Source organism: Pinus tabuliformis, chromosome 1_2 (assembly GCF_031772625.1).
Source record: "Pinus tabuliformis cultivar Carrire ecotype Pingquan chromosome 1_2, CPIR1, whole genome shotgun sequence".
NCBI classification, from domain to species: Eukaryota; Viridiplantae; Streptophyta; class Pinopsida; order Pinales; family Pinaceae; genus Pinus; species Pinus tabuliformis.
The window spans coordinates 537,725,368-537,749,913 of NC_142298.1; the positions used below are offsets into that span (position 1 = coordinate 537,725,368).

The 24,546-nt window shown below is 38.8% G+C and overlaps 1 pseudogene; it reads right to left on the reverse strand.

Annotated features, from left to right (window-relative positions):
* The window catches only part of LOC149206715 (sorbitol dehydrogenase-like), a 131,595-nt pseudogene that overhangs the window by 103,708 nt on the left and 3,341 nt on the right, over window positions 1-24,546 (reverse strand).

Here is a 24,546-nt window from a genome sequence, read left to right on the forward strand (position 1 = left end):
TAGAGCACAAGGGATAATCCATTCTATTAAGATTTCCTCTCCTGTCTATTGATGATATTGTCTGAGAAAAGATTGCTAGAGACAAGAAGTTCTCGATGATTCACATGTAGAAGTAGATCCTAACCATGAACTTGAACTTACTTATCAAACCAAATTTCCATATGCAATCAAGTGATACAGATACAAAACAAACTTCTTCGTTTCCTATGGTTACTCTTATGTAAGAAAAAAAAGGCCCTTATGTAATAGAGAAAAAGGGAAGTAAATACAAACCTAATTGGATAAGAAACCATGCACGAGAGGTGCTGCAAATCACTTCATCTTGGGACACAAATTATAGGAACATTTCTTGCATTTCTCACATTTCCAACATGATATTCCAGACTCCAAAGCTACAAGGTCACCAGGAACCAGATGTTTCACTTCACTGTCAACCTCCTTAATTATTCTAGCACACTCATGACCAACCATCATTTGTTATTTTACAATAAACTCTGCACACTGTAATTTTTGCAACCAAAACCAAGAAAGATATTTATTTAAGTAAAATTGTGGACTGCTGAAGCAAATTACATGAGTTGAATGTCCTATAACTTAAACATATAACTACCCTAGTTCAAAAAACTAAAACTAACACAAGGTATTGTTATCTATAAAATAACAAATACCTAAACAAAGTATATCTTTCCAGCTATCACATAAGGAAATTAACACTCTGTAAAGAGAACATCATGTTGGAGAAGGAACATGAACACAATGGTCACTGAGTTCCTTTGTCAATGGACTTCAACCATCATGAATAGGCTCCAAGTCTCTTACAATTGGCCAAGCACATTGTCAATGTTTTTTAAGACCATACATTATCATTTTTAATCAAGCTAGGGAACATTAACTTCATGCTCTTATGGTTGATAAAAAGACATTTCCAAAGCTATTTATCCAATGTAATTCTTTAATAATGTTGATGATTTAACCTCTTTTATGTGTGATTGAACTTGAGAACGAAGATCTTGTTATGAATGTGTACCATAGGAATATTTCTTATCTAATGAAGGAATGAAGATCATTCAAATATTACATCCATAGATCCATGAAAATTAAAGAATTTATAGAGAATGATAACCAAAACTCATATTGCACCACAAACACTACATATGAGAGAAATGCAACGCTACTCAATTTCTCTAACCTTCTATCTAATGTATGTTGTTGATAGGGAGGCCATAGATCACAAGTTTGGTTAAGTCACTTGGGGTTACCAACAACTATTGTAGCTAGAATTTGAGCCCCCCTCCATCTAGATATTCCAAGGAAGAAAGGGTGATGTAACAAGTTATTATGAATGCATGTAGAGAAACATCAACTAATGTAGAATATTTTAAAAAAACCAATGAAGATTTTCTATCAAATGAAACAGAGAACAAAATCAGATGTCTATACAATTCAATCAGTTTCATCATATTCTCTAGTTAATCATGAATTGGAATGAATTCCCATGTGATAGAGTTTAAGCCTTGAGCTTCACCAATTCAAAACACCAAACCTGATCTGTTTGTATAGGGAATGACAAGTTTGCCCAAAAGGATGCTAAGTCCTCTCTATAAAGTTGGAAGAAACCCAAATTATCTCTGACACCACCTTTTTGTTTACCATACCCAACCTATTTTTTAGAGCCCATATCATGGTCACCTCGATTATCATGAAGAAATACACATAATATTTCCATGAAGGAGGGCTCAATATACTGAAGTGTGTATGCCATCTTAATATGGTGCAAGAAATACCAAGCGATGTAAATTATGATTATATCATCACATAAAATCAGTTACACCTTTGTAAATTATTCTCACTCACCCTCTCAACAAAAATGTCCTGAATACTTGAACACTGCATCTTTTCAACTAGTTTGTTTCGTAGACATTTACCTACATTAAGTTACAAGCCTTTCTTATGATGGGAAATCATCTAATCAATGGGAAGTGTGAACCTCAAACTAAAAAGAAAATCACTATAATACAATCAAATCACTCTTATAATGTAGGGAAGCTAATTAACATCTCTCACTTTCAATGGTCAACATGTGAATGGATAAAAAAACAAGCCTTTTCTGCTTTTCGGGCTCTCTCCAATCAAGGGGTAGAAATTTTCAAATATACCAAATGAAACAATCATAAGAATGCAGCCACATCATCATCCTATTTCCCATTCCCCACTAAGAATGACTGCTCACATTGAAATTCAGCACCGTACATGTGGTTATATACAATGCTTGATTATTAACTTTGACTTTCAGTCAAAACTTCAACTAATCTCTTCAAAAGATTCAACCCGAACACCACATCTTCACAATTTACTTTGACTAATACAGGAAATTTTGAAACACTATAACAACCTTCTGCGGTGATTTTGATCAAACAAGGTATGCACCCTGACAATGTCTCATTGCTAAACCTTAGGCACAGGCCTTGAACATCTCCATGCCCACCAGATTGATCCATGAATGATGTAAAAATTGGGATTGTTACAAATACCACCGAAACATGAAAGTTGCTGAGAATTCTAGATACAATAATTCGAGCAACAAAAATAAGTTGATCATTGTGCTAAAGTTGGACATCATTTACATCAGAGGGAATTTGAAGATGTCCTATAAACGTGCACCTGGAATTAAAGGCATTATTAGAAACTAAGTAGCTTTGGATCCTTTTTGTCACAATTCAAAAAAATATCAATCTTCAATCACCATAAAATAAAAAGGCTACTATCACTAGATAGAGTTTAGGCACATAAGGTTCCACTCTACCATTAGTAGTATAACAATTCATAGATAAAATTTGTAGTAGTATAAGAATACATAGATAAATTATCTTTACATGAAAACTTTAATTTCACCTGCGAGAATTTTCCAGCATGCTTGACATATGAGATTCTTTAGATGTAAATGTAACTGAATTCATAGAAAGTGGTCTCAACAAGGCCCCTATTTCAGGCCTCAATCTAACAGAATAACATCTCTTATTGCAATAGACACCCAAATTGAGAGGTACTAACTGATGATGAAAGGAAACATATAACTCTGCCTTTATTGTTTGACTTGGACCAAGACAGAGAATCTCTTGCATAGAAATAACTTTTGGTGGTTTTAATGAAACCACAGGTCTGCAATACAATCTAGATTTTACATGTTAGCTCTAGCCCAGACTCAAGAAGACTGCAACACATTCAAAAATTTAACAGAAAAAATAAATCCATATATGCAAAAATATTATGTGGAAACATGGAGAAGAGAGTGAGAATGTGTGTATGTGTGTTGAAGGGGGAATCCAGATATTCAAATACCTACATCAAAAAATCCTTGAACTATAGCTTGAAACTAAATATTTTCCAATAGAATTCAAGGTCAGAAGCTTACTGATCATGTACTTCTGTTGTTGGTGCTCCAGATTCCACAGAAGACTCTATTGACTCATCATCTTTGAAAACAATGTTAAAAATTACATCTGTTGAATGATTATAGAAAAAAAGATGAACATAGAATATCAATGCTAAATAGCTTGATTGTTCATTAGAGAATGCATACATGACATACCATCTTAGTTTGTGAAATATAAAAGTGTATACTTCCTTATCTGTCTATCCATAGTTCCTATAGATAGGTTGGCATAGCCAAACAATATAGATTCTTTTGCAGTTGAAAGAGGACCAGGAACAGGAAGGTCTGGCCCTATAGCCATGACTCTAATACATCCTAGCATCTATTTTATACTGTTAGAAACTATAGATGGATCAGAGTGATCAACTTCTTTGTTTTTTCCATGTTGACCATCTAATAAAGAGATTAGTGGTTTGACAATTCTTTTCTCATCACCTTTTCTCTTTCCTTCTACATCTTTACTCATTTTATCATTTGACTCAGAAGCTTTCAACTTCTCATAAGAGTTTTTAGTCAAGTTGGTTGGTTAATATATTAACTTATCCTTTCATATAATTTCAAGGTCTAAGACTTCAATAACATTTGATTGATCATTTTCTCAGCCATATCACTTTGAAATCCCTACAAAATTCCCTTACTAAAGGATCATCAGAAGACAAAGATTTATTATTTTTTATATCAGTGAAACTATCTTGATCATTGTCCTTATCCTTGCCTTTTAATACAGTAGGTTTCCTAACCTCATTGGTCTAATGGATGTGAATCTAGCATAGACTACCTAATTTTGGTAAAGGTCTATAACTTGGAGTTGTGTCTTAGACAATGTCAGAAAGGGAACCGAGAAAGAAAACTTGAACATTGCCTCATGGATGCAATAATGTAGCCAACTTGGTAAAAATAAGAACATGTTTTGTAAGTGCAGGGAACATGTTTGCATGAAGCTCTTACTGTGAAAGAGATGTTTCACCAACATCATGCTTTATAGAACTGCCTTGATATTTTTCTGATTCAATACCCTTAGGCCCAGGTAAATCAAGTAATACAAGGTGTTCTCCTTCTTTGGAAGTTTGTGGAGCATGATTTCCTTCATCCAAACCAACACCAAATAAATAAGGTTCTAAAATCTTTTTGAGCATATGTGCTCGATCTCGAACATCATAGCTTAAGTCACATTTTCCCATGTCAAGTACATAGTTTTCCACCAACAATATAATGTTTCGATCAACAACCAGGGAATGCAAAACTACCTGCACAAATGGATTTTCTTGATGAGATGACTATATATATATTACTTATTTAACATTCTATAGAAACATTACAACCAAGCTATCAAGTGCATATGATAATGTAAACCTGGATTATGGTATATAATCATTTAGTGACAAAAGATTTAGAATAATACATCAAATATACAAATCAAAAACTCTTGATGACTTTCTAAATCAAAAATGATTTACCAAATCATGCTTGTCCATCTTTCCAAACCAATCATGATGATGTTTGCACACATCCAATAAAACTCTGGAATCTGTATGATATAAAGACATTTGTTATATTTGGTTCACAAAGAGGTAGATACAAAACAAACTTTTTCATTTCCTATAGTTACTCCTATGTAAGAAAAAGGCCCTTATGTAAGAGAGGAAAAGGGATGGAAATATAGACCTGATTAGCCAAGGAACCATGCATGAGAGGTGTTGCAAAAAACTTCATCTCAGGACACAAATTGTAGGAACCTTGCTTACATTTCTCACATCGCCAACATGATATTCCAGACTCCAAAGCTACATGGTCACCAAGAACCAAGTGTTTCACTTCACTTCCAACCTCCTCAATTATTCCATCACACTCATGACCAATCACCATTGGTTCTTTTACAATAAAGTTTACACACTGTAATGTCTACAACCAAAACCAAGAAAGATAGTTACTTAAGGTAAAATCGTGGACTGCTAAAGTAACTTCCATGAGTTGAATGTCCTAGAACTTAAACATATAACTTCCCTAGTTCAAAAAATGAAAACTACCATAAGGGATTATTATCCATAAAATCACAAATGCCTAAACAAAGTCTATCTTTCCAGCTAGCACACAAGGAAATTATCAGTCGGTAAAGAGAACATCATGTTGCAGAAGGAACATGCATGCGGTGGTCATTGAGTTCCTTTGTCAGTGGCCTTCAACCATCATGAACAGGCTCCAGGTCTCTTACAATAGGTTTCCATCCATCATTCTCTTTAAAAATGATATATAACCAATCTAGATCTATCTTAATTTCAACTTCATCTTAATCAAGAAGAGGCATCAAATCCTTGGACATGTAAGCCCTTTTGATGAAGTAAAAACAATTGTGTAAAAATTTACACCTAAAATAATTTCATCCCTACTACTACTTGATAAATCTGGGATTAACTTCTTCTACTTGATAAATCTAGGATTAATAAGTTAAGATAGATATATCTATATCTATATATATTTAATGTGAAAAGTAAAAATAACACCAACATTACACTCATTCATGAATACACTTATAAGGCATCCACGTACTGAACTGTAAAATGTGCATCTAGATAAAAATAATGTTACACCCACTTGAAATACATCTTCCCCTACTGGGCTATGTCTAGTCAATTTAACGTCTTAAATTGCTCTACATAAATTATCAATCCGGGTATCGTAAACTGATGAAGTGTGGTGCACCATATGTGCTTAGTTAACCTTTTTCTTACTTCTTTGTTTTATAGATTTTATTTTGTTTTGGGGTTTTGTTTATGTTGGTTTCCTAAAGTGTCTAATGCAAATGGAAATCCTATTCTAAGGTCTTAAGAATACTTTTAAAGGACAAGTATGGATAGAGATTTCAAGACAAGGCCTAAGGCCTAAGTCCCTAATGGTAAACTCCAAAACTTTAGCACTTCAAAAGATCTCAAAAAATATTATTGGTGGAATTATTACTTGAACAAAAGTGTAAATATGCAGCTACTTCAATCAAAATGGAATGCAACAACCAATCAATGAGCTAGTGACTATGAAACCCAGTATCCTTGCTGCTGTATGAAAAAGAAAGTAAAAACTGAACTTAAAGCAACTCAAAGACTGAAAGCAAAGCAACTAATTCATCACACTACTTCAACTCTTCTGATCCCTTACCCTTCAACTCAATCTACCTTATGGGAAGCAATCATGAACAAGTTAAGCAATATGATATCTAAATTGCAAGAAATTAAATTGCATAAAGGAAACTAATCACACTACTTCAACTCTTCTGATCCTTTACCCTTCAACTCAATCTACCTTATGGGAATCAATCATGAACAAGTTAAGCAATATGATATCTAAATTGCAAGAAATTAAATTGCATAAAGGAAACTAATCACACTACTTCAACTCTTATGATCCTTTACCCTTCAGCTCAATCTACCTTATGGGAAGCAATCATGAACAAGTTAAGCAATATGATATCTAAATTGCAGGAAAGTAAATGAGCAAAACAAAACTGATTGAAATAACAATGCTGGAATTAGAACTCAAAAAAAAAAAAATCAGCAGAAGGACAAGATGATTCCGTCATGTCATTAGTCATTAAAAAGCTATGTGCATTACTAACCTACAATCAACCTGTTGAACACACTTGCATGAATGAAAAATCTAATCTACCAACTTGAAAGCAATCAAATGACATAATGAAATCAAAGAAAAATTTACAAAATGAAATCTACTCTACCTTACATTCTAATATGCTCCATGAAATCTACTTCACATCTCCTTCCATGTTGAGAACATCAAAGCTTTATTCAAATTCTTCAATATTACAAAGTACAACAAAGCTCTCCAAAGCTTTCAAAAGCCATCAAGGAAGAACTACAAACTCCAAGCTAAAGAACTCACAAGCTAAAAGACTAACAAGCTAAGCTCCCAAATGAAGGAGAGAGATCTCCTATTTATACAAAAAGATGAGAAAACAATGTAAACTTTGAAACGGGAACTGATACTGTTACCCGTTTCATAGAGATAGCTAAAAAGTGACCTGATTTTGAAAATGGGTGATGCAGAACGCACATGTTTCTTCTAGAGCATAGTTTTTGGCACTTTAGTTTTTTTTATGTATATCACGTTTTAGAATGGTAGTGATTTTCATGTTGATTTTAAAAAGTGAGCATTCTGCATCACACTCCTTTTTTAAAAGCCCTGTTTTTTGGCTTTAAATTTTTTAATGTATAAAATGTAAATAATTATTTAGTAAATTTGATAATTTTTGAAGTGGTCGTTTTCTTCACATTTTCTTGTTTTTTATTATAATTTTAAATTTTTTTTCGTGAGGTTTTTACTGTTTTGCATTTTTAAATTAGAAGGTCGATATTTAGACTTTTCAATATTTTATATATTTATACATCCTTAATTAATTTTTCAATCGACATGAAATAATTGTTTCTAAAAAACAATATTTTTTAACAATGGACATAAAAATAACCATTTTTAACATAAATATAACTAAAAAACTACACATTTTGATAATTTTTTGTTAGAATTGACATGTCAAAATCACAATTTTTATACGATAATTTTAACTAAAAATGGTTAAATAATAGCTTTTTCTATGAATTTCATGTCAAAAAAATAATAAAAATCACTTTTTTTTTCAAAAAATAATGATTAACTTAAAAATCAATGCAAAAATCACATATTACCAATATTGAACGTATAACAACCCTAATTGAGTGTTTATTCTTCTCATAAAATGTCAAAATCAAAACATTGCAAAGCTTGATTTACAAGCATAACTTAAATTTAATCAACAATGTCACGTAATCCAAACTCTTCGTCCTCTAGAGTTTCATCATTGTCCTCTTCCACAATATTTTCTGTTTCATTTTGCTCATTTTGCTCTTCTAATGGGTCTTTTGATGTCTGCGAAACTCCCAATGTATGTCTTTCCAAACATTCCATGTAATGGTGGTTGGGGTTCCTTTGCCTTTTTTGCCACACGTGATTCACTAAAGTCCCCTTTCTTCATCCCAATTTCTTGCATTGCATCTGGAAGAAATTGAAGAGCATTAATTCTTTGCTGAATGAAATTGCACTGTACTGGATCTTTTTCAATTGCAATGCAATTTCTTCCTTTTTGAAGGCAACATGCTAGTGTTGTACCTAATTTTCAAGCACAAAAGAAATAATGAACTAAATTAGTACAATGACATATTAATTAAAAAAATAACATATTGAAATTCAATTCCATATAATAAAACTTACCTGAGCCAGAAAATAAATCCAAAACCCAATCTCCTTCATTTGAACAAATGTCTATAAGATAGTTAATCAATAACTGTGGTTTTTTATAAATGTTAACTATCTCTCCTTTTGCTTCTTTGTCTTCATATGTTAGTTTTCTAACAACAGCATCATAACTCAGTATTTGGCTATGACTCTTTCTGTCTACCCAATTAAAAATCATAGACATATGGCTATCATCTTTTGCCCAACTATCAATATGAATGAACTCACAATCATTTATAAATTGTTGATCTTCATTGTGAAGAAGATTTGACTTTTCCCTGTAACATGAAATAGTAAAAGTTAAATTAACTTCTACATAAATAAATTTTTCAACATTAATCAAATATACATTTTAAACGTCTTACCATGTAAGCTGCATCCTTGAATTTGTTTTCTCCTTAAAGCTTGACAATATCATTGCCAATTGTGTGTCTGAATGAAATGTCACAAATCTCCATAATGGTGATGATGTGACTTCTACAAATCCCGCAACCACTTTACTAAAAGCTTGATAAGTATAAGGGTCACTATCATAGTCAATGTTTGGAATATTGAAACCATGGGGAATATCTGCAATGACTGGGGCATAATCCCTTTTAGGTATGAGTTTAGCAATGTCTTCACAGTCGCCTTGTATTACTTTATATTGAATAGTGTCTAGCCCATTCCAAATGAAATGATTAAGAGTTGGATCAAGTTGAATATCCTTAATACGTTGCTTCCTCAGTCTTTCGATCTTTATCTTTTCGATAAAGGTTTTGAAACTATCTGGCACTCCATTATCATCCTTCCTCATCTTTTATAAAATAAACAAATATATGTGTAAGTTATAAATTAAAAATAGTACACAGGTGAATAAAAATGAATGTATAAATCAAGATACCTTTTTAAATGCAAGATAAAAAGATTTTAATGTTGATGTAGAACTTGAATCTGGATAGTTGCGTACGACATCATCCCAACTATCTTCATTCAACAATCTAACCATTTGTTCTTGAATTTTCATGTAAACTTTGTGACTACATAGATAAAGTAACAAAAAGTTAATACAATGATATGTATAACAAATACTACCAAGAATAGCATGTTTTATTTAAAATATAATTATAATCTAGAAATAAATAAAAATATTTCAAGAAACTTACTTTTGAAATTCTTCAGACATTTCCTCCAATGATAATTCCCCTGACCTCACACGAGATAATATTGTTTTGACAATTTTCTCATCTTTCACTCCTTGCATCGCCCTCCAAGGTGTGATAGTCATATCGTCTGGAAGATGCTTCATTTCAGGAGCTAATTTACTGTTGCCACATATGAATGGCTTAGACTTTTTGACCTTCTGGTTTTTAATGGCAATGTCTTCCCACATGCCAAAAATCTCATCAATCAACCTCCAAACATCTCCAGTTCTAAATGCCAATTGGAAAATGTTATCAACACCTCTGAATAAATCACTATGTTTGCTGCCCTTTCCACCTTTTGAATTGGTTTTCTCTTCAATTTGATATCCTATTTCCATACAACATTCCTTTTGGAACTCTGCAGTAACTTTTGTCCTATCCCCACCACATTTTTCTTCAAATTCACTATGAATAAATCTAACCCCTTGGATGAAAGTCATAGACATCCTATATTCATTATCTGAATTATGATCCCATGCCACTAACTTTGCTTCTGTATCAGATAAACCAGCGTAAATGATACATTTCATTGTTTCAAAACGTGGGTTATTAGGATATTCCTCCATCAATTGTCTTTGAGCTTCTACAGAATGGTTCCCCCCAAGCACATAATAATTGTATTCAAAACATTTTGACTTATCAAATGCTTCTTTGTTGGGAACTTGAAGTGGATCAACAAGAAGCACATAACTAACCACATGAGCATATGGATTGTACCTCATCAATGTCTTCAAGTTGTGAACATGCAGATGATGTGGCTTTCTAACTTGATATTGACATTGTCCTTCACTTGCTTTATAGGTTTGCCTGACATTAAGCTGAAATGTGCGACCACCATCAATTAAGTTTCTCTTTGTCAAATTCTCTCGAATGACATTTTGTTTTGTTTTGATAATGCCATCTTCTAAATCAGCTCCTGGTGTAATGATTTCTCTACTTTCTTTTGAAGTTTCACTAGGTTCTTGACTGCTGGTAATGACTGCTTCAAAATCATCAACTCTACTTTTCTTGGTCATAACATTCCCACCAGCGTTATTCTTGGGCATTGTTACTTTTGGATTTTTATGGCTCTTCTCAGTTCCAATGTCATCTTCAGTAATGACAACATATGTTTCATCGTCAATTTCAACTTCATCGTTCTCAAAAGTAACTTGTTTACCCTTGCTAGATTTATCCACTAGAGACCTTTTTTTCTGATTCTTTGGATGTAGTTTTGTAGCATTATCAATTACTTCATTTCGCCTTTTTTCCATATTTTCTTCTGACACTAAGTAAAAACTGCTGACAACTTTCATGATATCATTCTCAATGAAATGAATGCCTCCCAACCTAATTGAACAACTTTCAACGAAATTCTGCCAAACAAAATATCATATGTCAATAAAAAACAAAGTTAAAAGATATAGTGAGACACTTTAAAAAACGCAAAATACAAATATAAATAATAATACTTACGATGTTTTCTATCATCTCATTTACGATTTGACTACACAACTTTGTAGATACCTCTCTCGTGTCATACAATGAATATGATAGTCGGTATTTAACCCTTTCATGTGACTTGGGAGCTTTTGTAAGTACGTAAAAAACTTCAGTGTCCGGTACCGAACACATATCTACGACTCTTCCCATCACCTCAAAAATTCCATTATCATTCGGTATATCGATATATAGATATATATTCACATTTGCGCTTTCTCTTTCTTTCACATACCACATTCTTGATGGAAATTTCACCTCTTTCGAATTCTTCCAGTCTGAAATCATCTTCTTATCACTTGAGGCACTTGAAAGATTTGTAGTCATGAGCTCAGGTGGAGTTCGTTCACCAATGTTTCTTTTAGATGCACCTTTATGAGTCTTTGGTCCAGAAAGATTCACTGAAATTCTCTTTGATGCCATTTTCCTGAAAAATAGAAACACATAAATCAGTAAATAATAAAAACATATTAACTTAAACTAACAACGAAAACATATCATAAATTTTAATCAACAATCACCCCACCCACCACCCCTCATATTCCAAAAGGACATGCATTAACATTCCAGTGTAAAAAAGTAAATCATGAATAAAACATTTTGCTGGGGCGCCCTCACCGACCCACCACCCCCCCGCATGGCATGGGAGCCCTCACCCACCCACCCCCCCCCAAGCATCCCAACCCCCCCACCCCGGCGGCCCGGGCGCCCCGGCCCAACCCCCACAACCCTCTCCAGCCCGGGCGCCCTCACCCGCCCGCCCACCCCAACTCTCTCCCTACTCCGCCCGCCCGACCGACCGACCCAGGTGCCCTCACCCACCCCTCTGGGCGCCCTCCCTACCTCTCCCCCAACCCGCGCGCCCCGCACCTCCTCACCCGCCCGCTCCAACCCTCCCGGCACCCCACCCCTCCAGGCGCCCTCGCCCACCTGCCCGCCCCACCCCTTCGGGCGCCCTCACCCGCCCCCCCGCCCGGCACCCTCACCCACCCGCCCGCCTCACCCGAACCCCCCTCCACCCGGGCTCCCTACCTCTTCCCACACCTGCCCACCCCGCACCACCTCACCCGCCCGCTCCAACCCTCCCGGCGCCCTCCCGCCGGCGCCCTCACCCACCCACCCGCCTCAACCGAACCCCCCTCCGCCCGGGCTCCCTACCTATCCCCCAACCCGCCCACCCCGCACCCCATCATGCACCCCTCACCCACCCGCTCAACCCCTCCCGGCGCCCTCGCCCGCCCCCCCGCCCGGCGCCCTCACCCACCCGCCTGCCTCACCCGAACCCCCCTCCGCCCGGGCTCCCTACCGCACCCCCCACCCCGCACCCCTTCACCCGCACACCCTGCACCCCCTCACCTGCCCGCTCCAACCCGCTCGCCCCGCCCCTTTAGGCGCCCTCGCCTGCCCGCCCGCCCCACACCTCTGGGCACCTTCACCCGGCCCGGCGCCCTCACCCGCCCCCCCGCCCCGCGCCCTCACCAACCCGGCCGCTTCACCCGAACCGCCCTCCGCTCGGGCGCCCGCCCTCGTGCAGGCGCCACCCGGGCCGCCCGCACCCTCGCCCGGCAGGCAGGGTCACCCTGCCTGCCGGGCCAGGGCACGGGCGGCCCGGGTGGCGCCTGCACGAGGGAGGGCGCCCTCGTGCAGGCACCACCCGGGCCGCCCGCGCCCTCGCCCAGCAGGTAGGGCGACCCTGCCTGCCGGGCGAGGGCGCGGGCGGCCCGGGTGGCGCCTGCTCGAGGGTGCCCAACCTCGTGCAGGTGCCACCAGGGCCGCCCGTGCCCTCGCCCGACAGGCAGGGCGACCCTGCCGGCGCCACCCGGGCCGCCCGTGCCCTCGCCCTGCAGGCAGGGTCGCCCTGCCTGCCGGGCGAGGGCGCGAGCGGCCCGGGTGGCGCCTGCACGAGGGCGCCCCCCCTCGTGCAGGCACCACCTGGGCCGCCCGCGCCCTCGCCCGGCAGGCAGGGCGATTCTGGGAATCGCCCTGCCTGCCGGGCGAGGGCGCGGGCAGCCCGGGTGGTGCCTACATGAGGGCGCCCCCCCTCGTGCAGGCACCACCCGGGCCGCCCGAGCCCTCGCCCGGCAGGCAGGGCGATTCCCGGAATTGCCCTGCCTTCCGGGCGAGGGCGCGGGTGGCCCGGGTGGCGCCTGCACGAGGGCGCCCCTCAAGCAGGCGCCACCCGGCGCCCTCGCCCTGCTTGCCGGACGAGGGCGCGGGCGGCCCGGGTGGCGCTTGCACGAGGGCGCCCCCCCTCGTGCAGGCGCCACCCGGGCCGCCCACGCCCTTGCCCGGCAGGCAGGGCGATTCGAATCGCCCTGCCTGCCGGGCGAGGGCGCGGGCGGCTCGGGTGGCACCTGCATGAGGGCTCCCCCCCTCGTGCAGGCACCACTCGGGCCGCCCGCGCCCTCGCCCGGCAGGCAGGGCAATTTCGGGAATCGCCCTGCCTGCCGGGCGACGGCGCGGGCGGCCCGGGTGAGCCTGCACGAGCCCCGCTCATGGGGCTGAGGGAGGGCGGGTGAGGCCGAGGGCAGAGGGTGGGTGAGGCGGGCGGGCGGAGGGTGGGTGAGGCTGAGGGCGGAGGGTGGGTGAGGCGGGCGGGCGGAGGGCAGGTGAGGCCGAGGGTGGAGGGTGGGTGAGGCGGGCGGGTGGGCGGTTGAGGGTGCCCGGGGGTGGGTCGGGCAGGCGGTTGAGGGCGCCCGGGTGTGGGTCGGGTGGGCGGGTGAGGGAGCCCGGGGGTGGGTGGGGCGGGCGAGCGGGTGGGGCGGGCGGGTGAGGGCGCCCGCGGGCGGGCGGGCATGTGAGGGCGCCCGTGGGCGGGTGGGGCGAACGGGCGGGCGGGTTGGGGCGGGCGCGGGCGGGGCGGGCCGGGCGGGGCCGGGTCAAGGCGCCCGCGGGCGGGTCAAGGCGCCCGCGGGCGGGTCAGGGCTCCCGTGCTGTGCGGGCGGGCGGGTCAGGGCACCCGGGGGTGGGTGGCCCGCCCGAAGGGGTGAGGTGCCCGGGTGAGGGCGCCGGGAGGGGTTGGGCGGGCGGGTGAGGGCGCCCGGGCCGGGCGAGCGGGTGAGGGGGGCGTGGGTGGTTTGACCGGAGGGGTGGGGCGGGCGGGTTAGGGCGCCCGGGCCGAGACGAGCAGGCGGGTGAGGGGGGACGGGGTGTGCGGGCTGGGCGGGTGAGGGGGCCCAGGCCGGGCAGGCGGGTGAGGGGGGGCTGTCAGGGCGCCCGGAGGGGCCGGACAGGCGGGTGAGGGGGGGCGCTGTTAAGCCGCCTGGAGGGGCCGGGCGGGCGGGCGGGCGGGTGGGCGGGCGAGGGGGGGTGTGGAGCACCCACTGGTGTTAAGAAAATGAGGTTGACCGGGCCCACCATGCTCACGATTTTTCATGAAACTAATTTAATATGAAAATTTTCAAGAAAAAAATTTAACTTACCTTTTAATTGCGAGAATTCTTCGTTGATTATGTTGTTGATAGCGATTTAGCTGCTCCACAAATTCACGACCTCTTTCAACGATTTTCAGAAAGTCTAGATGTGATGTTAGTAATAGTGATAATGAAATTTTAATATGTAAGTGAAGTTACAAGGATGTTTTACTGTACGGTTAATATGGGATAATTTGTTTTACAATATTATAAAGTGAATATTATTGATTTGTTTTACAACGGGTTGAATGTGGGATAATTTGTTTTAAAATATTTTAAAGTGAATATTGTAGTATTGGAAAGCGAATATTATATGGTTTAACTATTATAATAATTGTAGAAGTTGTAGTGTACAATTTTAATTATGATTTCATACAAAAATTTAGTTTACATTTTCCAATAAATTGTAGAACAAAGTAATAAAGGTAAATAAATTTAACAGATTTTTTGGAGGGAAATATTTTCGCGAAACTTTTTGGAGGGAAATATTTTCGTGAAAATTTTTGGAGGGAAAATTTCATTCTTTAAGCTATATAATATCTTTAGGAGACTCACCATTTGTATCATTCAACATCTTCTATTTGAAAGGGATGGATTGTTCTGATAGTGAAGTTTCGATTTATACACCATCAACTTCTGCATCGCGTAACAACTCTACTCATATTGATGAACATAGCGGGAATTCTTCCACTATGAATAGAAAGTCACTTCTTCCACTTAGTCCCGATTCTAAGGACTATGAGAGCAGCACTGATGAAAGAGGGGATGGATAATTTCAAATAAATAAAGAGTCACAGATTCCACTTAGTCCTACTTCTAAGGACTATGAAAGCCACAGTGATGAAGAGCATGATGGTGAAGTTCAAAAGAACAGAGTGTCACGATGTCCACTTAGTCCTAATTCTGAGGACTATGAGAGCAGCAGTTTTGAAGAGCATGATGGTGAAGTTCAAAAGAATGGAGGGTCACGGTGTCCACTTAGTCCTAATTCTGAGGACTATGAGAGCAGCAGTTTTGACGAGCATGATGGTGAAGTTCAAAAGAATGGAGTGTCACGGTGTCCACTTAGTCCTAATTCCGAGGACTATGAGAGCAGCAGTTTTGAAGAGCATAATGGTGAAGTTCAAAAGAAGGGAATGTCACGGTGTCCACTTAGTCCTAATTCTGAGGACTATGAGAGCAGCAGTTTTGAAAAGCATAATGGTGAAGTTCAAAAGAAGGGAGTGTCACGGTGTCCACTTAGTCCTAATTCTGAGGACTATGAGAGCAGCAGTTTTGAAGCGCATGATGGCAAATTTCAAAAGAATGGAGTGTCACGGTGTCCACTTAGTCCTAATTCTAAAGACTATGAGAGCAGCAGTGATGAAAAGCATGATGTTGATTTTCAAAAGTATGGAGTGTCAAAGTGTCCACTTAGTCCTACTTCTAAGGACTATGAGAGCAGTAGTGATGAAAAGCATGATGTTGATTTTCAAAAGTATGGAGTGTCACGGTGTCCAGTTAGTCCAAATTCTAAGGACTATGAGAGCAGCAGTGATGAAGAGTGGGATGATGAAATTCAAAAGATTGGAGTACCACAGTGTCCACTTAGTCCTAATTCTGCGGACTATGAGAGCAATAGTTATGAAGAGCGTGATGATGAATTTCAAAATAATAGAGTGTCACTGTGTCCTCTTAGTCCTAATTCTGCGGACTATGAGAGCAGCAGTGATGAAGGACAGGATGATGCACTTAGTCCTAATTCTAATGAGTATAAAGGTAGCAGTGACAAAGGACGAGATGTAGCATCTTCAATAAGTAAGTCACATTTTCAACGTAGTCCTAATTCTATGGACTATGAGAGTAGCACTCGCAATGCATATGAGGAAGAATATCCATTAAACATCGAGTCAGATCTTCCATTCAGTCCGAATTCTAAGGACTACGACAGTAGCACTGAAGAAGCAGAAGATGAAGAATATCCTCCAAGTCAATATTTGAAAAGCAAGGATGATCATAGTGTGGATAACATTCCTCTTAATGATGATGAAAAGACTTATACAAATGATGATCAAATGATGGAGATGTTGCCAAGAAACATTGTATCAAGGAGTAGGAGCAGACCTTTTCGTATCAATGCAAGTTGTTCTAGGTATACAAGGGGTAGAGCAGAATATCTGACGAGAAGAAGTTCTATCAGTGCTCTCATTTAAAGTGAATGTTTCCAAAAAGATTGCTTGAAACATATGGATTTCAAATTTGCATTAGAAAGCAGGAAGAGATATTTGTCAATGAATAAAAGCATGAAAAATTCATATTTAGTTGGGTGCATGCAATCTACATTTTCAGGTTATGATTATCATATTGGGACTTTTTTTATCTGTAGAAAAGGTTTCAAAATGTTTCATTCGATTGGGAATTTTCGTCTCTCGAGAATTCAAGAAAATTTGGAAAAGGATCCCACATTTTATTCAGAAGTACGTCATAAAAGACAGTTTGGTCCATTATCAAATACTGCAATGTCATGGATGAAAGATTTCTTTTCAAAGCATGGAGAGTGTATGCCAAATGGAGAGACAATACATATTCCAGATAATTTTTCAAGACGAGAAATCTACAACTTATACAAAGAATATGCAGAAGGTGCTGAGGGACATGGCCAGTTTATTACATATCAATATTTTGTGAAGGTATGGAAGAAAGAATTCAACAATGTCCATATTCCAAAGAAGACAAGGATGGGGATTTGCAGTACATGTGCTTCTCTTAAATCAAAAAGGGACAAAAGTGAAGGCTCAGAAAGAGGTAAGCATTTATAACTTTAACTTTTAAAATTGTATAGTCATCAACTATGAAAACATATTTCTTAATGAATCTCTTTTATGTTGTGTAGATTTAATTGTCAAACAACTTCAGGAGCATCGCGAACAACAAACAAACGAAAGGAAGAAGTTGTACAAGCATAGAAAAAAGTGTTATGATAATCCGAATAAATATTTGGGTTTGATAATTGATGGTATGGACCAGAAGAAAACACTTTTACCACATTTTGTTCGCACACCCAAAAATTTACAGGAGGAAAACTTTATTCAATTTCACTTGGTCGGTTGTATGGTCTTCAATGGGAAAATGTTGCCAAGGGTGTACTTCACAGCTCCAAATATTCATAATGATGCAAATCTGACCATAACTATAATTCATGATGTGATTTCTCATTGGTCTGGTAATCTTCCTGAAGTTTTGTATCTACAATTGGACAACACTTGCCGTGAAAACAAAAATCAGGTTGTTTTTGGATATCTAAACATGCTTGTTGAATTGGGAATTTTTCAGAAGGTAAAGGTTGGTTTCCTTCTTGTTGGGCACACTCATGACCATATTGATCAGATGTTCATCCGTTTTTCAGTCACATTGAGGAGGAAGGAAGTTGGTAGCTTGCCATCACTAATTGAATGTATTAAGAAATCATACATGCCAGAGCCTACTTTTGATGTGTTGGAAGAAACTATTGACATGCGAAGGTTTATTCTGGGATCATACGGTGAGGGGAAATGCATTGAACAACTTAATGACATTAGCTTCGAACATCAATTTCGTATCAAAAAAATTGATGGGAAAACACTAATATGGGGCAAGAAGTATTCAACTACTACAGAATGGGCACCATCATCAGGATTGCAATTTTTGAAGTTCATTCCAGATCATCCAATATTTGCATCAAAAATATTGTTATTACAATCAGTTGGTGAAGTTCAGAATGCACGTAGACAGAACAGGGCTATAAATTATTCTGATTGCCTGGAAGAAATTAAAAAATGTATTAGATATACATATGAGTACTTTGACATTGCTGATTCAGTTTGGTGGGAGTCGTTTTTCAATAATCAAAGTGATATCATTTCGACAACAATAAATGAAGATATACCTTTGAAAAATCCATTTATTTGGCCACATAATGTGTCGAATGAACATGAGGAAGTAAACATTGTTGAACAACAACAATCTCAAGGTATTATTAATTCTTCACAGGCAGAGGAAGAGAGATGTATATTGGTTCCAGAAGATCTCGTGCACAACGTGAAGCCATGGAAGACCTTTATAGGGGTTCATTACAGGATATTAAGGAGGGTTGCATGATTGCAGTGCTAGCAGATGGAGATCCCAATGGATATCCATTTTGGGTTGCTAAAGTTATAAAGGTCTTTACAGAAAATGAGGATGTTACAAGTGTTGAAGTACATTGGTATGCCATAAATACACACCCATTCAATGGTGTGTATAAGCCAAAGATGGTAGTTGACAAAAAAAATGGCGGAAAAAGAAAAAGAAAGGGTACAAATGTAAATCGCCGCCGCACAGACATATTAAAATTGGAGGATGTAGACATACTTGTTTATGACTTCAATTTAACAAAGAGAGGAACTCTTCGCTTCAAGACGATAGAGATTCTGAAAAGGTTGTTACCAGAAGGAACAGTGTTGACATGGGAGTCACCTGAAACCAGTCGTAGATCTAGAAGAATTTTGAAACCTGAAATGTTGGGCATGCATGTGGACTCAGATGGGGCACTAGTTGATGAAAGAGAAGAATATGGAACATCTTCGTCAGCATCCAGTCACTCATCTGAAGATGTGAATTCTGATGGTGTGCCAGAAAACATGAGTGATTTTGAATAGTTGTTTAAGACAGTTTATATAACTGATGTATGCATCGTATCTTCAAATAAAATTAATGTTTTCCATATGGTGTTAAATGAGAAGTTATGAGGCATTTTTATGTTGTTGGATTATATGTCTCAGTTATGATAAATTTTATTGTTTAAAATATCTACAATGCAATATTAAATTAGAGATATAAAATATGTTTTATTCAATATACAAATAATGACTTTTGAATGCATTTAGTGATGTAATTTGTTCATAATGTCATGGTTTTTTTTATTTTATAGTTGAAAAAATTTCAATTTTTTTTGTATCTAGCATGTTATGGTTGAAAACATGTTAAATTTATACTTAGGAAAGAAAAATGATATTCTACCAAAAACATTAGTGTGTTTTTTCCCGCATAAACAACTTTGTTTGACACATAGAAATTTGGTTTTATTAGCATTTTTTTTAAATACTGAAAATTGACCCTAAAAAAAAAATCATTGTTCCAGTGTCATCAGTTTCATTTTGAAGCTATATTTTGCACCAAAATTTCATAGTAAATTTTGTAGTCACTGCCAATTTTAAAACATGTTCAAAATTGACGCCTAAAAAATAAAAACATCGTTCCAGTATACACACTTTTCGTTTTGAGCACTGTTTTTGATGTTTTTTTGGGGTTTTTTGGCCAGAGTTCCCGTTTTGAGTTTATAGTTCCCGTTTCAAAGTTTACATTGTTAGAAGCCATCTCATTAATGAGAATCCATGAATCTCTCCCTCTACCTCTAGAGTCCTAATTAAAATAGGAACTGATAAGACACATGTTTTCTTAGAGTTACAATACAATTAGGAGATGTGACACATATCCTCATGATCCCATGATTCTTTCCACTCAAATTCGAATTTGGCCTTAGAGTGCCACATAAGAGTCTTCTAGAAGCCTCCTTTCAACCTACACATGTCAATAATCTCAACCCATTTGTTAGGTATAAGCATATGCACATTATTTTCTAATGTTTAACCACAAATTCACTTAAAAGGCTTATAAATAATAAAGATTGGAAAAACATAAATGTGGCCCAATGATAATGAAAGTGGGATGAATGTGGTGACATAGTAGTGAAATGGAGGTGAAATGGAGGTGATATAATGGACATAATAGTGAAAGTGTAATGGAAATGAATGACATTTTCAAGACTCAACAGGCTATATGATACACCTTTCAGCACAAACAAGATTACAATAAATCACTCGTGACACAACTCCCCCATACTATGGAATATAATGTTCCCCTAGGCACAACTAACATTACACTCACTCAAGCGCGACACAGTTCCCCATACTAGATTGTAAAATGGTCCATTTGTTCTCTACTCAGATCTACAATTAGAGGATCTAGATTTTTTTCGTTGCAACACCCCTAGGTGGGAAGCCCATCCAAAGGGGCCTCATGCCTAGTTGACCCAACTTTTGAGGAGTGACCATGATAGACCCAAGGAGAATTGAACTCGAACCTCATGACAAAGGTCTAATGACTTGGCAGGGGCTTTATCCAACTAGGCTACCCATCAAGGATAATTGGAGGATCTAGATATCTAGTAGGTGAATCTGATTCTAACCCTATGGTGATAGATGTGACTCCTTAGGAGGTCCTATCACACTATGGGATAGATCCTAGGACTTTAGGGGTGGCCTTAGTTATTAGAGATATAGAGCTAGGTACTTTTTGGATAGATAGGATGCAGATATCCACCATGATATGGGGTATTTCAGGATCTCAATATCAAGAGAGTAGAATTTTCATACACAGTTCCCCATGCTTGACTGTAGAATGTGCATCTAGCTGCAATTAGCTGGCATAGTTCCCCATGTTGGACTATAGAATGGTCATCTTGTTGCAATTACCTGGAAAACATCCTTTTTACTCAATTGATATTAGATCACCAAATAATATATACTACATATTAGATTGTCCATATAATACATAGTACATATCCATTGATCCATTGATCCATTGATCCTTCTTTTAACATGCTTTAAGGCCTGCGTGGTCCATATACAAGTCCCTTACACCTTGGTGATGAATATTCAATATCTGATACAAAGACCTTTAGATTACTATTACATGTAAAATGGAAAAGAGAGATACATTATCCCTTTCTTGTGGAAAGCACATCAAAACCCCTAAACATGGTTGTATTGTGGTTGTCTAATTACATATCCTCTATTGCTTTCAAACTCCATTTGTTATGAATTTTATCCTTGCAATGGATTATGATTTTCTATGGATCCTTGTATGTTGTACATCATATATTTACCTACTGCATAACTATAGAGGAATTATTTTGCATTCACATCAACCATCCACCACCACTCTTTCCATTTTGTTACTATATCTAGCAATCATCGCAAATCTAGGTAAGGTATAACAGTATGTGCCACTGCACTTGTACTTTCTATTTCATTAATTTTCCATTTCCCCCGCTTTTTCAATTGGCTAAGGACGACCTATATTTGAATTAGAATATAAATAATTCTAATCATTATGAATTACTAATGTCATTAATCCTTGTCATTTTTTTCTTGATTCAGTAATTCGTTGGCATATTTTTTATCTTGAATTTCCATTTTTTCCCTTATATTTCTAATTTGGAAAGCCAATTGGTATCATCCTTACCAATTGAACATTGTGTACATGGTTGATGTTATTATTTTGAGACATTGTTCACTTGCTACTTCCCCGGAACAATGATTTTTATTACTCACTATTACTCTAGGATAGTGATTTCTATTACTCTGATTTTTTTGCTACTAAATGTTACTACTCTTCATGATGGGAGGCATTGTAGTGAGGTATCAACCCATAATCCTAGCCCAATTGCAAAACAATTTGGAGGTATACCAATTTTTTCTCAATGAAAGCTAGATAACATATTTTAAGCAGTTGCAAGGGTTTGACTCCTCTATTACTCTTGAGTTTGCACAAAGTTTCCATTTGTTCATAGTCATTATGCACAAGATTCATGTGAAAGATATTGAAGAACCCATTTCTAGAGTAATTGGTTTACCATAAACATGGAAAGGTGGTTCCCTAGAAAGGTTATGTTGTAAAATGATCGGATTAACTTCTTGGTGGGTTATGAAATAGTTGAGAATGTGAACAATGATGTGAAGCATATTTCCTATGCCACCCATGACCAATTGTAGCATATTTTGTGAAAAATTATTTAACCTATGAAGGATGACATAACGTGTTGTTAGCAATCAGTTTAATGTGATCTCACATCTGCATCACCAACAACTAATCAATATTCCCCACTTTTTGTTGAATATTCCATAGTTGACAACAAAAAAAGTTGGAGCTATGAGAAATATTAACATAAGTGTCACTGTTCATGAGAAAATTAAACTATTGATTTAGGATACCTCAACCATGACAAATAAGTCATGGGAAGCTTTCTTATAAAGAATTTCTCAAATTCAAAGAGTAGATATGGTTGAAGTAAATGAAAAAAAAGAAGTAGTAGATGAACAATAAGAAGAAGAGGCACAAGAACAATAGGAGGAAGAAGGCGATGAGAAACATCAACATATTTTTAATCAACCTAAACAAGAAGTATAACCCTAAAATTCTATTTATCTTAATAATGATGTTAAAACCACTAGTGAATGCCCTCCAAGAGAAGAAATTCATCCATGTGCCCCTATTGTTGAAGAAGTCCCTATTGATATAGGAGTGATTTCATCCACAATAAAATGAGAAAGATCCACAAAAGTTGGGATTTTAGTCACAATTCCAAAAAAAAAGAGGACAAGATTCAATGTTGTAGCAAAATGGCAAGTCCTTAGGACAATATTGGTCTTTCTACACAAAAATTGGCACTAGTAAGTTGTATCGCTACTACACAAGAATCAGTCACAAGGGTTTCTACTATTCAATCCACAAATATGGTCTACAAGGGAGAAGAAATGAATGTTTTTAAACAAGAACCCACATAAGAAAATATTACTATTTTAAACAAAAAATAAAAGTGGGGGGATTTGTTAAAGAAACTCCTCATGAGACAAAGAATACTACCCCACAAGAACTTGGCATAAAAAAAGTTGTTAGGAAAGTAGTAGTCTCACTTATTGAGGAATAAGTTGTTGTAGAAGTATTCTCACCTATTAAAGAACAAGTTTCTAGAAATTCATCAAAATTAGGTGGAGACTGACTACTGACAACACTTTACAAAAAATTACAAAAAACAAATTATTGGCAATGGGTGGCAGTAAATTTTCTGGGTGGCTATTTTGTTGTTTCCATTACATTATATATGAAAATTATGGTGCACTAAATTAATGGAGGGAGATCAGATTTCGTGAATTCTACAATTCTTGCAGGTGGGATTTGTGCCTTACCAATGACATTCCCAGTGCATTCATAACATTTATGGTTGGGTTGCAGATCTACCAGAGGATTTATATGTGCAACTTCTATGTTTTCCTTCTCATTACTAGGAAAGAGGCATTGTGAAAATAGAGGAGAGTTGAGCAAGGAGAAAATGTCATTAGAAGGAATTTTGCAAGCAAACACTAAAGTAGAAAACAAATTTCATCAATGCACCTACTGAAGTTGAGGGCTATTTTGGTATCTAAAATGTTACATGGTCTATAGATTATCTGTAGAGATAAAATGTTGCATCAACATATTGAGAAGAAAATTATTTTTTTGGAGAAATAACTTGAGGACTTTACCCTTTGTTTTCCGAACAGAACCCTTCGCAGAACTATTCTCTCATGACTTCATTGTCTATTTTTCCAGCATAACCCTTCGCAAAACCCTTCTCTCTCACGAATTAAACTTCCATTGTCGCAGCAGAACCCTTCATGAACTGCACTCTCATGAATTTAGGCTTTGCTTTCACAACAAAACCCTTCGCCGAACCTCTATTTTCCTTACCCTCTATTTGCAGCTTGTGTTATTGGACCTAGAACTATGGCTACTGGCTATGCTATGAATAATCTATAGGAAGCTATACATCTATGCCTGAAACTATATCTGTTGGATATGGTACTAGATTCGATACTGGAATTGTATCTGCTACTGGTGGTAGCCTTTCTTGGTCTTGATCTTGATGCGTAAATCTTTGGTTGCA